General features: G+C 41.9%; 1 protein-coding gene across 4 annotated transcripts in view; it reads right to left on the reverse strand.

Moving 5' to 3' along the window:
• Eip63E (cyclin dependent kinase Eip63E) overlaps positions 1–14,816 on the reverse strand; it is a 292,468-nt gene that overhangs the window by 40,584 nt on the left and 237,068 nt on the right. The window lies entirely within an intron of this gene.

The following is a 14,816-nucleotide window of genomic DNA, read 5'->3' on the forward strand; positions in this document are numbered from 1 at the left end:
TTGACTCAAAGCGTTGTTTCTTGCCAACAAAATTTATTTCGTTTTTAATTGAAGAAACATTGTTTTGCTATCGTTTGAGAAGAAATGTCGGTGAAAAGGACTTGGTCGATCAACTAAATGTTTTATTAAATCGACCGAAGTCGTAGGTTACTCTGAGACATGTGGGGATGAAGAAAGTGTTCCGTAACGTACACTTCTTGTTTCTTTCGATCACTTAGAACATACGACTTGCGAGTGGCTAGCGCATCTGACTGTCGCCGATGTGATTCTGGTTTGATTCTGGTGGCTTGCGCCTGATTTACAACGAGGTTGCAAAATTTCGACTTAAAGATATTAATCAATGTCACCTGAAGAAAAACTAGCCAAATAATATAAACCTCACGTTTAGCATACTTGGTGTTTTACTTATTCCCCAAAATGTCGGTTACTTCTTTTAACTGTGCACTAATCCATTTAGTGATTCTTTTAACTTTAACTCTTGGGTCCATCGTAAAGATGTCTCGCTTAAACGCTCTTTCAAAGACGTTCAAATAATCCAAACCTACCTCGGTGCTGCGGTTTGTAAGTCGACAATGACCTCGCGGGAAATGAATGAGCGGTGCAAACCAAATGAGAGCGGGGGCGAAGGGATGAAGATTTACCTGACATCAGGTCGTCCTACGAGAGAGTGGTTGTGGTTCTAAGTACTTAGACGGTGGATGGAGCGAGGACATGAAGATTAGGTTAATGTTCTGAGACGACACCACTCGCCGCGCTACTCTACGAGTGCCGACACTCCCTCATTAAGCGTGCTTTGCAAAGCAATAAGTTTGCTCCAAGTCCCCGCATGCCACGGGTCTGGCTAAGTGCCGGCTAACTTTTCATAGGTCTTTGGGGTTTGGATTTTCTAATCGTACAACCCCTTGTAAGACTTATAATTTTTCCATTTTCCGATTCTCTGATTGTATTTGCTTTTCCCTGATATAACTTCAAAATTGTCGAATTCCCTGACTTTCCTCGGCTTTCTAACAAAAATAACTTTCTTCCTTTTGATGAGGGAAAACCGTGCTCGAGTGAGATTGTTCCCTCTGAATTGAGATTTTCAGTTAACTGAATTGTAACGCACGTTGGCTGCACTACCAAATTTCTGTTCAAACAAAACTTCCGTTTACATTTATTTCCTCTGCATGTGATTAGTGATTACGCTGTCTTCTGCTACACGCTGCTTGCCAAGTTCCATGACTATTCCCAGGTTGCCGTCAATCTCCTAACTTTCCCTGACCATCCAAGTTCTCCATAGAGGGAAATATATGGAAAATATCTTCTATATGGTATGAAATTCTCCAAAACTCAGCCTCCATTCGACTTGATTCGAACCAAATTCTTTCGCTAGACGGATAGACTCTTTTTAGAAGAACCAACGAACATATGACGGTTTGGTTAACGCTATCCAAATACCCGCCCGTTTTGAACGTAAAAAGAAATAATCTCATCCGCGGAAATGAGCTTTGGGGTAGCGCGCGGAAATCGCAAGCCGATCAAAGGGCAGGAGGGGGACGTAGGAAGGCGGAGGGGGAGGGGGGGGGCTAGCAAGCCGCGAGCCAAGCTGGCTGAGCAAACAAGGCGGTGTTCCCACACGCCGACAAGTCGGCTCTAATTTCCATCCGCAGACGAGTTCCGGGTCCAGGCCAGGGGTAGCGGCTAGTGGGGGTGGTCGGTGCCCTTTCATCCTCGTGTCCGTTCCGACGCTCCCCCTAAAGGGGGGGGGGCGTCGGCTCATCGGCGGCGGGGACTGAAAATGACCGGCGCCGGTTGCAGGGACCGACGCCGACGCCACCGGCCAACTCCTCCTCTAAGTTTTCACCCGCGTCCAAAAACTTCGCCCGGCGACGGACGAGATCCTCTCGCGGTCCGGCGGGTCGATTGTTATTGTTGTGTCAAACTGCTTCTAGAGTATCTTCATAGGGATAGTATGACTACTGCACTGGTTCTAACGGAGATTCTCAGGATCAAAACAAATAGGTCAGTTGCACTGGTCACAGAATCGTGTTTGGATGCTTGGTTCTTGCAAATTAGCTAAAAATATTAGGATCTATCCAAACAGAAACTTTCTACGTTCAATATTATCGATAAATCGCGTTTTGAAAAATTCAGTTTATGACGTCATCCACCGGTTTTCCGGGCACCCTTGGTTTCTTCCACCCTCTTTCCATCCGAGTTTCATCCGACTGATGGAAGCAAGGTGGAAGAAACCAACGGTTTCACTACCGCGGAGGATGACGTCATGAACCCAATTAACTTTTCAAAGCACAATATCTCGGTTAATATTCAACGTAGGTCTGCTGTTTAGCTGGTTTAGACGGATCTTCTTATTTTTAGCTAACCTACAAGAATCAAGCATCAAAACACGATTCTGTGACCAACGCATCAGGCCCGTTTTTGAGTGGGATGGTTGGTTTTCTTAGAAAAAGTTGCAATAGGAGATGAGATTTTGAAATACCGCAGTGTAAATGTAAATACTTCCCTTGAATCCATCCATATCAGCCGATGAAAATCTCCGAGCACCTCCAACGTAAAAATCGGTTCGAAAGCAGGGTTTCCTTGGCGTTGCATTCGATGCGATTTTCTGCAGATTAGGGCGTATTCCGGGGAATAATCTATTGCCATCTTCCCGGGATGATTCGCACGGGGTGGCGCTTGCGAAGATCGGATACAACCCCCGCCCCCATCCTCGTTTCCATTCTCTCTCCCACCCGCTTTGTTTTCGAGCGAATCCGACCCGACTTTTGACAACTTTTTCTCGATCCGTTTTTCGCTAACCTCATCTCCGGTCCCCGGTCCGCGTTTGTGTTTTCATCCCAGCGAGCGCGCTCTCTGTTTATCTTCCCTCTCATCGGGGCCGGCCAACTTTTTTCCTAGTTCTATTTACCTTCCAAGGTTTTTCCGATCTGAAAGCCAGACACGGCCAAAAAGTCGCCCTCGGAATAAGCGCTCGCGTGCAGTAGCGTGGCGTGCTTTGCGATACATCGATTGATCTGCATTTAAACCTGTGGAAAAGGATCGATGAACAGGGTGTTTGCAATGAACACCTTAATGATCGATTCTTTAGCATAGTTTCATAGGGGGGAATATCGAGAATCGATCATTCACGCCTCGCCACTTCTCGCGTTTCGTCTAAATTTGATGTTTCGGCCATGTCAAAAGCCTTGGTCGTACGGCACAAATATTTTTGTTAAAATGTCAAGGTCAATATGATATAAACCCATATGTAAGTCAAATGACTGGTCTTAAAATACGATTGACGACTCCCATTTTCAGGATGAGAAATTGGCAAATCCTTAGACTGGGTAAGTAGCACCCATTTTTTTAAATTCTGAGATTACGGAGTGAAACAAGTCTCTGGAAACTTTTTAGGATTTTTCAACCCAAAATTTAAAAAAAAACCCGTTTTGAAAATGCCAAAATACCGGTATTTTAAGCGGAAAATGATGACGTAGCCAGGCAGGGGGGGGGGGCGGTGGCATTGGATGATTGGCTGAAGTCATCTTCATACATTGTATTTCTGCGTCAACTCAACTGTCAGCTCTTAGGTCGGATATCTATTGGTTTTTCCTCCTCCTAAATATGAATTTTCGATCTTTCGATGGACTTTTTGGTTTTTCCACGAAATTTTACGAGAGACGCGTTATTCTACAACCCTGCAATATTTCTGCCGTCTCATTCTGCGCCTGAGGTGAGTCATCAATTTTTAACGATTTTATGACTTTTCTCCTAGTCTTATGCGGTAATGGCTGAATAAACAAGGCTTAAGCTCTGGTCAAAGGGAGAGAAAGAGGAAGAATATAAGTTCATCCCACTCTGGAGAGCGACGGATGACGTCGTTATAGCGCAAAACTCGATCCGAGAAAAGCTCCCTCCATGGCTCCATTGCTTCGGTATCTATCTCCAGAAAAGTCGAAATGGTTTCAACAGCGACCAAGCGTTGTCCTCTCAGTTCATAACATGAGAGTTCCACCCCCGAGAGGGCTCACCGAGGGTTTTCCACAGATTATTTGTGAGCGGAGCACCGAGTGGCGGGGCATAACTGGGTCACATGCTGGAGAACTGCAAGGGTGGTCACATAAATAGTTAAACGATGCATTATGGAGCGTGACATCTTTATTGCCCGGTGACGGTGAGCAGCCCCATTGAACCCAATTTCCGCGTCCAGGCGAGCTACCTCCCACCCCCCATCCAATCTTCAACTACGGTCCACTGTTGCTCGACTTACATGCATCGTCTACATGCATGAGGCGTTTTTCGGTAAAAGGCCATACAGCGACTTATGCCCATTTCGATGTAACCTACTATCTAGAAAATTAAAGTTGGTTGGTTGAGGCATTTTTCGAAACAAGATCAGTTTATATGTGTTGAAAGTAAAATGAGAGCATGTAAACAAGTAGACGCGTTAACTACATTAAGCGAAAAAAAACCGTTTTCCAACTAGACATACAGATTCTTACTCTATATTTGCCTTTTCTCATCAAGTTCAGGCGCTAGATGCTTGAAACTGTAACGCATAACGCTTAAATTCAAAACCTTGAGCCATGTTTTTTTTTCCTTTTGATGGAAAGCTTTCGAGGTATACATTTCGGTCCCTCACAACCCGATTTTAAGGACGGTATTATCTCATCCGGTGGAATATTCCCACGAAAAATGGATAGGGTATGCTTCAAAATGATTAAAAAAAAAAAAAAAAAGTTTTTTTTTATGGAGGAGCATGTACTAAAACTAGTGTAACGTATGCTAGGAACTTTCTCGTGAGATTATAGATTGTAATCGGGATATTGGAAAAAAATTGGAGAAAAAAAAATATTGACAGCAACATTTTTCATGATTATTAATTCTCTTGGGAGGGAAACTAGCACGTGAAGAGACAACATATTTCAGACTATCTTGTTACTCGGAGGAAAACAATGCAATCGGTCGACCTCGGTGGAGAAGAGCGAACAAGTTGCTCTTTCGCCACGAGTGTTCCTTTTTCAGGTGAAGAGCAATCAATACGTTATAACAACCACCACGCTCCCCGGACCTCACGCTACGCACATCTTGGCCGAAAAGCGAGAACTTGTGCGGAAACTTGTTGTGACAAGATTCGCAAGGTTCTACTCGCGATTGCCGGCTAATCGGAAACATCCCGACTGATGGCGCGTGGAATGGGAGCTTCATAGGAAATATGACAACTTTATTCGCTCTAGAATTCCCCAGTGGTAATGATTTATTCCCGATTCAAGCTCCGGGGACGAAAGATCGGGGGCTGGTAGGGGGGAGGAGGGTCTTAATAAGTTTTCGATTGTAATAAAACTTTATGACAAGTCAATCGAGAGAGATTCGATGGGATTCGGTCCGTTCCTTTTTGCAGAATTGGATGATTAAGTAGTAGTTGAAGTAGTTTTGGTAGCTGTCATACTGCGCAATTTTGACGGTCAAAATTAAACAACGCGACTTGACAAACGAGAAATTCGCTTGATGAAGAAATGCAAGAAAAATCGGGGTAACAGAACTTAGTGTAAGACTCTTCGTCCTCCTCTCCTTTCTTTTCTTCTATAACTATCGTAAGTAATTAAAATGTCTCACATAGTTATATTTTTTTCCAAACTAACTTGGATTTTTGAGGCTTTCAAGAATTCACGGTCACGTTTACTCCTATTCCCGGTTTTTTACGTGCTTAGCAACCCCTTCAAAATTCGCAATTTTTCGATTGAAATAAAAAAAATGTCTAAAATTTTTTGACCGGCAACTTTTTCAAAACTCCCTTAGTTTCCGCAAGCGTTCTCAAACTTCTGCAAGTTGACACTTGCTTCCTCCTGGGTTTTCCATGGTTGCTGACTTTTGTCGCATCTTCATAAAAAATATAAAACAAGCAGGAAGCTCCAACGCATTGGCGTCGGAGAGCGGCTCTGGGGGCAGTAGTTGTAGTCAAGAATGAGGGCCTAGACACATTTTGTCATTGATGTACAATCCGACAACTGTCGATTCATGTTTTGTAACTTAGCAGATTTACGTAGCCGGTGTATAAATGTGTATTGGGCTTTGATATGGCGAATACATGGCATTATCACTTGTTGTATACTTTTAATTTTGAAAGCTCTTTGGAGGTCCGCTTCCTAAAAAATCTCTGGTTGATAAGTCGTTTAGCGAGGCTGCAAAAAATTTGCATTTTTATATCTGAAAGTGTAGGTAGGTATTGGTTTTTGTATAATTGTTTTTTTGGATTGCTGGAAAAGTAACGCATACTTCTATAATTTAGGACTGAGTCAGGGAAATATAAGGTTCGTTAAATAGTAAATATTCCTAGTACCGTGTGACACTATTGTTAACGAAAAGTTTTTGCAACTTGTCAAAGAGGTTGTTGAATGATCTTCGAATAACTTTTGATGAGCTAGAGGTAATGGTTCTATCTGCAGCTCGTGGACTTCTGTACGATATTGTCCAGAATCATCTAAATTTTCAAAAAGTGTCCGCTTGTTCGATACCCAATTTGCTCATTCATGCATACGAGGAGAAGCGCATGAAAGCTTTAGCAGACATTTTGGAGATGAATCAAGAATTAGATGAAGAATTTATGACTTAAATCACGGCACCTTAATCACGGGATGACCTCAATTACGGCAACTATTTATTGTCCATGAGATGCAGATGGTTCCATTTCCCTAGCTCATCAAAAGGTATTCGAAGATCAATTTCATCAGCCACCCGTACGAACCACGTTTCTAGTGACCCGTACTTGCTTCGCACGTATGAAACATACAATCAGAGAAAACAGAATTCATCTTACAATAATCAATAATCAGTAGGACATGAATCGTTGCGATGTATAATACGACATTATAATGCGGCATTACTATTGTAATTCATTTTAATGTTTAGGGGCATTATAAATCATTATTGCCACGTCGGAATGAAATGTTGTAGACTGAATTGAAAAGCATGTTGGCAAAATTTATTATAAAAATAGTATAACATGTACTAGGTACATAACATAAAGGTAATACAAATTAAATGATTAGAGCGTGTATATTTCATTACATTATAGGTATATTACAATCATTTTTGTCATTGTTGGAAATTTTGATAGTTTGAATTTTGATAGTTGATAGTTGAAAATTTGGTTATTTTATTTAGTTAAGGTGATTCGATAGACGCCATATTTTGTGTCAGAATGGCATGCGACATATCCCATCAATTGGTTCCATTTTTTCATTTACTCATCATTTTTCTCCAATTTTAAGTTTCGCAATTCTGTTTTCAGGAGACTAAAGCACTCACTTATCAATTTGTATATTTATATTGAGTTAAGGGTAGAGACGTATTCCTCACCGGAATTGAGGAATGGAGGTGTTACAGTAAGTCCGGCATTAGGTTCCATTTCGACATCAGCGACGATCAACGCTACGATACTGGAAGCCAGTCTTCCGATATTAAATCCCTAGCGGGGAAGAAAAAAAATGCCTAGATTTCGCTAAAAATCCCTAAATCCCCAGATCTGCTCAAATATACTTAAAAAATCCCTAGATTTTGCAAAAAGCGCCATTTTTTTATGAAGAATCATGATGTCATTCGTTCGTTATAGGTCTATCAAAGCGTTTCGTGAGATTTCAAAACTCCGATGATTCCGTTTCGTTATCATTTCCTAGGTTTTCTGGGTCGTCAGCAACTCGACACACTTACAACCGATCAAATGATCCGCTCTTGTTTGTTTCAAACGATGACCATCGATTACGGACAGCAAAACTTGGAAAAAGGAGGGAATAGCAAAATTCGCGACTACCCCCCCCCCCCTTATCCGCTAGCACGTTGGCGGGAAAAAAGCTCCATGAATCGTGCCACGGTTCATCGACATCGAAAAGCGACGCGGTGATACACGGCGGAATCATTGAAATTCTGCCAGCTAATCGCGGCGTTGCCGCGACATCCCTCGGTTCCTGCGGTTTTGAGGGGATGGGATTTGGGGGTATATTCCGGGGAGAAGGACAACATCGCGGGTAACTATATTTGCGAAGCTACTGGCGGGTTCTCCGGTTTCGATTGTGATGAATTGGCTCCAGCGGCGGCGGCGGAGCTGGCGTCAAATTTTCTTTTCTCTTTTCGACACCCCCCTGCCCCCCCCCCGTCTGGGGCAGAATAAATCGCATCGACCCCCTCCCCTCATTCTCGCGATCTGCCGATTGTTTCAGCGCACCGTGACCTGGAGCCCTGTCCGACGCATTCGACCGCGCTGCCAGGTTCATGCTGTTTCAGAAATAAAGATGTTTTCCCCTTCTTTTTTTCTTCTATTGGATTAGCATCAAAGTATACATTCTGAACAGAATTTCAGAATATTGGCGGAGAATTGTATTCTCAGACCGTCGATCAAAGAATAGACCGTCCTCAGGAAAAAAGGACCTTAGGTTACGAAAACTCAAAACTCAAACTCAAAACTCAAAAAAACTCATTTATACCAAGTCATAAATAAGTTGAAAAAGTATACCGAAACACGCATGCTGTTGAATAAGGTTTAATGACTTGGATGCATTTCGGGCTTAGCCCATCTTTAGCAAGCACTACAGCAAGCATAACAGCACGCGAGGTGCGTTTTTCCAGTTATAAATAAGTGTTTAAGAAATGTCTCGTCACACTGAATAATATAACTCCGGCCGTGGAAGCCGTACTTACGGGCTGTATAGACATACTGCGTCCGCGTTCCGGGCTCAGAGGCTGACAGTTCCAGGCGTCGCAGCCGGAGCGGTCGAAGCTATGACTCCAGCACCCGGAACTTTCGGTTTCTGACCCCAGAATAGACAAAGAAGACAACAGAGATTTGGAGGGATCCTATTGGTGGAAGCGGGTAGTTGCAATGGACGAAGGAGGTATGTAATGGACTAACCAGCGGCAACCGACAAGAGACCCTTTAGTTAGTCTATCATTTCCCCCTTAGTCTGTAAGAACCACTAGTTTCAACCAATGGGATCGCTGCATCCTCCCTATGTTTTCTTTGTCTATCGTTTTGTATATCAGTTTCAATAATCAGCCTGCAGTGGGAATTCTCCTTGGAAAAGGATCCGAGTTTGTTAGACTGAGCGATAAAGGAAAATCAAACAAGGGTCGAAACTGACTTTAGAAACGTGCGGAACATAGAAAGGCGCTAGGGGCGACAATTGTGGAGCGTAAGTGAGCTCCGGTCACGCACTACTCAGACAAGGAGGCTCCAGCAATACGCCGCACAGTGGATCGAGTCAGTTAGAGAGGTTGGACATAAAATTTTTGACAAAAACTGCTAATTTTGATGTTTGTTTCATCACATCTTAAAGTTAAAGGGGTGCTTCTGAAAACAAATTTCAGGAGGGAACCAATGGAAACACTTTTAAAACCTCAAAGTTTTGTAAGAACGGAGTTATGAGCTTTCAAAGTTTCCACATCTTGTCCGACCTCTTCCATGGACTCGATCCGCTGTGCGCCGGGCGCCACTAAGCGCCACTAGGCGCCAACGGGAACCTAGCCAGAGGCGCCACACCTTTTTCGTGCCCCCGATAAAATAAAGCATTCTCGTTGCTCTCCTATCCATGCTCGTGAGTCACCTGCAATGATTTTCTGTCACCGTTCGCCCGTTCGCGCGGATTTTTGTGTTTCCGCCCGGTCGTGATAAGAAACGAACTAAAATCAATGCGCGACGTTGCCAAACAGCGGGTCGTATGCATGGTTCACAATCGTTCCTTGATTTTTCTGCTGATGACAGCAAAAATCAGCGATATTTTGGAAAGAAATTGTGAAGCCATATTCTTGTAACAACTTGAATGGAGTCAGAGCAACCGGTAAATGAAGATATCCTCTATAGGGTTGCCACAGAATTTGGAAAACTAAATTCCCTGACATTTCCCTGATTTTCCTGACACATTTTATTGAAATTTCCTGACAATTGAACAAATGACAGATTGTTAAAAAGACTTATTTAGAAATAATTTTCAGGCAAAATTTGTTTTACGAAGCGTCAAACCCACTCGCGAAAGCAAATTAGGGTGATTTGACGATTTCTCCCTGAAATTTTGGTTATTTTCCTTGATATTTCCCGGTTTCCTCTGACTTTCAGAAATTTCCTGACATTTCCCGATTTTCCCGGTATTCCCTGACTGCGGCGACCCTGCTTCTATTGTCTAGGAAACGACGATAAAGCTTTTACTGTTTGCAAAGCCAAAGCGAGTTTCCAAAATATATGCGCGGTGTCTTCATCTCTGAATGATAAAAGCAATTCGCTATTTAGAGTACCTATATTGAGAGAGTATGGCCACTGGCCCCATGAAGAGGCTTAGGACCCAAAAATGGCGGTGATTTGTTTTGGTTTTTGTGGATGGGAGGGGGGTCATTGCCAACTTTTGACGGTTACCACCAACCGTACTTGCTGCCAACCTTACTACATTCTCGATAATTTTTCTCAAAAATTGCACACGATTAGCCTTAAAAATATGTATATAAGTCGCAATAGTGCATTTGGGTAAATTTCTCGTTACGATAAGCAAAGAAAACTACATTTTGAGTCATTTTGCATTACATTAATTTATGGCGTCCGCCATTTTTGGGTCCTAAGGGTTCCATTCCGCCTAAGATGGCTGAGCCAATCAGAGGTGGTAACACCAGTGGCAATACTATCTCAATATAGGTACTCAATCGCTATTAATAGCGAAGGATTAAAAAACGAAAAGGAGGATTAAAAAACGGAAAAATCCTGAAAAATATGTTGTTGGGATGCAGAGCTTTGGCTCGGTGAAAGAGCTTCATCCGAGACTGCAGAGCGAGCGAGAGAACGAAATTTCAACTCGGGAAGTCGTTGCCCGCCGAAACCGATGAATTTCAGAATATTTTGCGGAGAAAAGTTTGGCTCTTTTTACTCCTTATTCTCTGTACGTGAGGTAACTCCACGGCGGCAGCAATTCCCGAAGTTCGACGCTGCGCTGGTTCGCTGTCTAGCAGCGCGCGGGAGTGCCGAAGTAATTTTAAAGTTTTCGAGCTAATGGCGAATCCTGATTTTGTTACGGTCTCCGCAGAAAAGGTCAAAAGGTCGACCGAACTGCATCCGTTATAACCCGAAAAGCAAATTATTGAGAGAGCAAACTGAGCTGAAAAGAAACGAGGTCCAACAGATCTGAACTTTCATTCTTCGGTTTCTTCGTGTTCTCTCCGTATAGAAAAGTCAACCAAAGGGATGCTTCTCGGCTTCGTGCTGGGCTAAATTACATCAGAGTTTTGTCATAGTCTAATTGGACTGAAGTAGGGGCCAAGTCATATTTTGGTGGGAGATGAGTCCGAATTATATTCGAGCTTCAACCGTCGTGCATTTTCTCCTCTTGAAAATGCAAATTCGGGAGAATGAAATTTTAGGCGTAAAATGGACCACTAGGCAAGGTACGAAGTTAAGCATTCTGATGCATGTTTCAAAACCAAAATTTAACGTAGAACACGATTTATGCTACGAAAATTACTGAAATTCACTCCTAACCAAGATATTTAATGTTCCTTGACGCGTGGATTCAAACCTCCCACTCATGAAAACACAATGGTCTACGTAGTCAGATCAGATCGCAAGCTAAACGTTATCGTGGCAGTCTCTGCGATAAGAAAATATGACAATTTTAATCTTGACACTTTGGCTCAGCTATGTAGCAAATTGTTCACACTTTGAACCATAAAGAGTGGGAGGCTTCTCAATCCCAGTGGGAAATGAACAATGTTCGATTGAGAAGCTTGCTTAAACCGTTGTAGTGCGCGATTTGACTCACGTAGAATATTGTGTTTCTTGCAACCGGGCAATTAAAAATTCCCGTAACCAATGTAAATTTAAAACGTTAATATCTTAGTTAGGAGTTCATTTCAGTGATTTTTAATGCAAGAATAGTGTTTTACGTGAAATTCTGGTTAAGAATCATGTATTAGAATGCTTAAATTCGTACCTTGTTTAACGATCCATTCAATCTAAAAAAGCAAACATACAGAACTTTTCTAACTTTTCTCAGAGAAAATATTTTATCGGAGGAAACGAGGCAACGTTGGGGTGCTCATACGGCGTCGAAACACAACATGGACCTTCTAAGCCCCATTTTTCGATGCCGTGATTACCCTTACGCAAGTTCGATTAATCGCGCTAGACACGGTGCGGTCGGCATCAACTCATATCAGCGCCTGCAAGACTGCAGGAATACTTCATGCATTGCACCAAACGGTGCGGTCGGCGTCGAACGCATGTTAGCGCCTACTGCATGAATACTTCTCGCGTTGTCTAGTACTCCATTACGGGCTAAAACGCACCTTTAACGTATTCTTTCTAAAAAACATTTTCCTATTACTTCTCCTTCCTTTGGCTAAGGCATAGGTCCTGATTGCAGGCACGTGTTAAAAGGATAAAACTGATAAAAATAAATTGATAGCTAATTGAACACAAACACACACACACGAGATTAAAAATAAATTTTAATGGGAGGACATTCTGCAATGAAATTGCAGCGTTAGCAATGTCGAGATTCTAAATGCCCTTTGCCCTTAAATTGAGTCTTCAAAGGTTCGTGCTTTTTTCATAAGCAAATCCTACCAACGAGATCCTTCAAATGGACATATTTCTGCCAAACGGAACTATGTGCATTAAAACATAAGCCCTGAGACCCATTAGAATATATGCATAATAGAGCTCACGTCATAATGCACATAGTTCCGTTTGACAGAAATACTACCAAATATGTGATACATTATTGCCACTCGAGGATGAAAGGAATCTGAAAATTGTACAGGTATCATGTGGCAGCGATACTGCACAAATTGGCTCCGGTAGCCTGGTTTGTCGTTCTTCTTTTTTCCCAAAGGCGAAAAGCAAAAGCCGTCTCTTGAATCAACAGCAATCGCATCTCCACGACGCGACACGGCGTTTGTCCTGTAATTTGCTGCAATTCTTTCCCGCACCGAGTGTTCCCTGACACTCGGGCTTCGAGAGGCTGAAGCCACGGTTCCACAGAGTGTGAGCGACGCGAAGCAGCAGAGGTAGACGACCACATGCAAGGACTTTTCAGTTGCCTATTTCCACTGATCAAGCGATTTGTACCGCCAGCATCTGTCAACTACGTTGTCGTGCTGAGAAAAAATGCCGTATGAACATCACAGAGTTGCCAAATTTCCCTGCATGAAATATAAATTTTAGGGGAAATTTCTGCATATTTTTCTTTAGATTTTTCAAAATCTTTTAATCGCAATCGGATCAAAATCATCTAAAATTTTCAAGAGAAAATATTCATGACTTTCCTGAAAAATAAACATTTTATTCGAGGAAATTTGGCGACTCTCGAATGTTCATACGGCGTTTTTCCTAAGCACGGCAGTATGGCAGCTTTAAAATCGCTCTGCACTCAATCGCGCGGTTCGCTTCGCATAGCGCGCTGTCTGTGGAGCCGCGGCTTAGGAGCACGGGAAGTCCCAAGATGCGTCTCCTCTTTCGATGAGACTTTTCGAGAGCCAAGGAAGTGCCATCGCAAGCTCACGAGTTATTTCTAGTTATTAACTTTTCAGATTTGCTTTCAAGACAACGGAGTGAGGATAAATAAACACTTCTCCGCAGAAGCGATTTCGACTGCTTGGATCCTATCTGTAGTGTTCACTCAATTGTTTTTAACAATAAATATTCAGATGAGTTCATTTTCTTTTTATTTTAAGAAAGTAGGAGAGAGAGGAGGGAAAGTAGAGGAAACTTATTACGCAATTACTCCAACAACGGCTCCAGAAATGAATTATCTGCAGACAGAACCTGACAAAAATCAATTTCCCGACTTTTCCAGCTTTTTTCAGTATTAACTCAAGGAAAATGAGAGAGCAGAGATTTTTAGCAATAATTTGATGCTCTATAGATTTTGCGTGAAGATATGAGACATTGAGAATATGGCTGCGTAATTTTTTTGAGCACGAGTGCTTCATGAAATTAATGCCACCCTGTATACATAAAAGTAAAAGGCAGCGATTGATCCTAGACAATTCGAAAGCGACTCGCATATACAGCGTGGGAAAATCGCAGACACTGAAGAAGTACGGCAAATTTTACCAGAAGTATGGTAAATTCTATCATGAATCTATTTGATTTTTGACACAGTGATAGTAGAGTAGCTATGAATTATATCCTGGATTGCCTCATTAAAATCTATCAAATGCGAGAGGTCTTTGTACCAAGAGAATTGAATGCATCGAGTAAGGAAACAGGATGTTGATAGATTTTCTTAAGTTATCTCCTTTAAAAAATAAAAAAAAAAACTTTTCAAGCTGCGTTCTGTATAAATTTAAAAATACGTAAAAGAGCCAATTAAAATGAAAAATAAGTGTAACTGAGAGGGAGGATCTGTAAACGATTCGATTCTGAGCATTGAAAGGAAAAATTAATTCCTTTGAGCTTTGAAGGTATAGAAGTTTCGGCGAAAAAGCAATGTTGTAAATGAATGAAATATAAAATCGAAATATTGAAATCGAATAATTATTGCAGAATATTGGGGGAAAATGAGACTCTATGGCTTCATTTATTTGTACGATGAAAAGAAACCTTTGTGTCAAGCCAACCTTACTATTTTTGTTAAATTCTCCATTAAATGTTACTAAGCTACGTCTGAGATAATTGGAAAAGAATAGCTATTCTCTTGAGCTTGAATTTTTAGTTCTAAAATTCTGCAGTAAAAAAACCATGTGTCTTCGTCAGACACTTTTTTCACATAGAGTTCACCTTCGAGATTTTATCATTTCAGTTCCCTAACGGGAATTTCTTTAATTTAAAAGAGGCAGACAAGGAGAAACTAACTGTGATCAAA

The sequence above is a fragment of the Bemisia tabaci genome, chromosome 1 (assembly GCF_918797505.1).
Source record: "Bemisia tabaci chromosome 1, PGI_BMITA_v3".
NCBI classification, from domain to species: Eukaryota; Metazoa; Arthropoda; class Insecta; order Hemiptera; family Aleyrodidae; genus Bemisia; species Bemisia tabaci.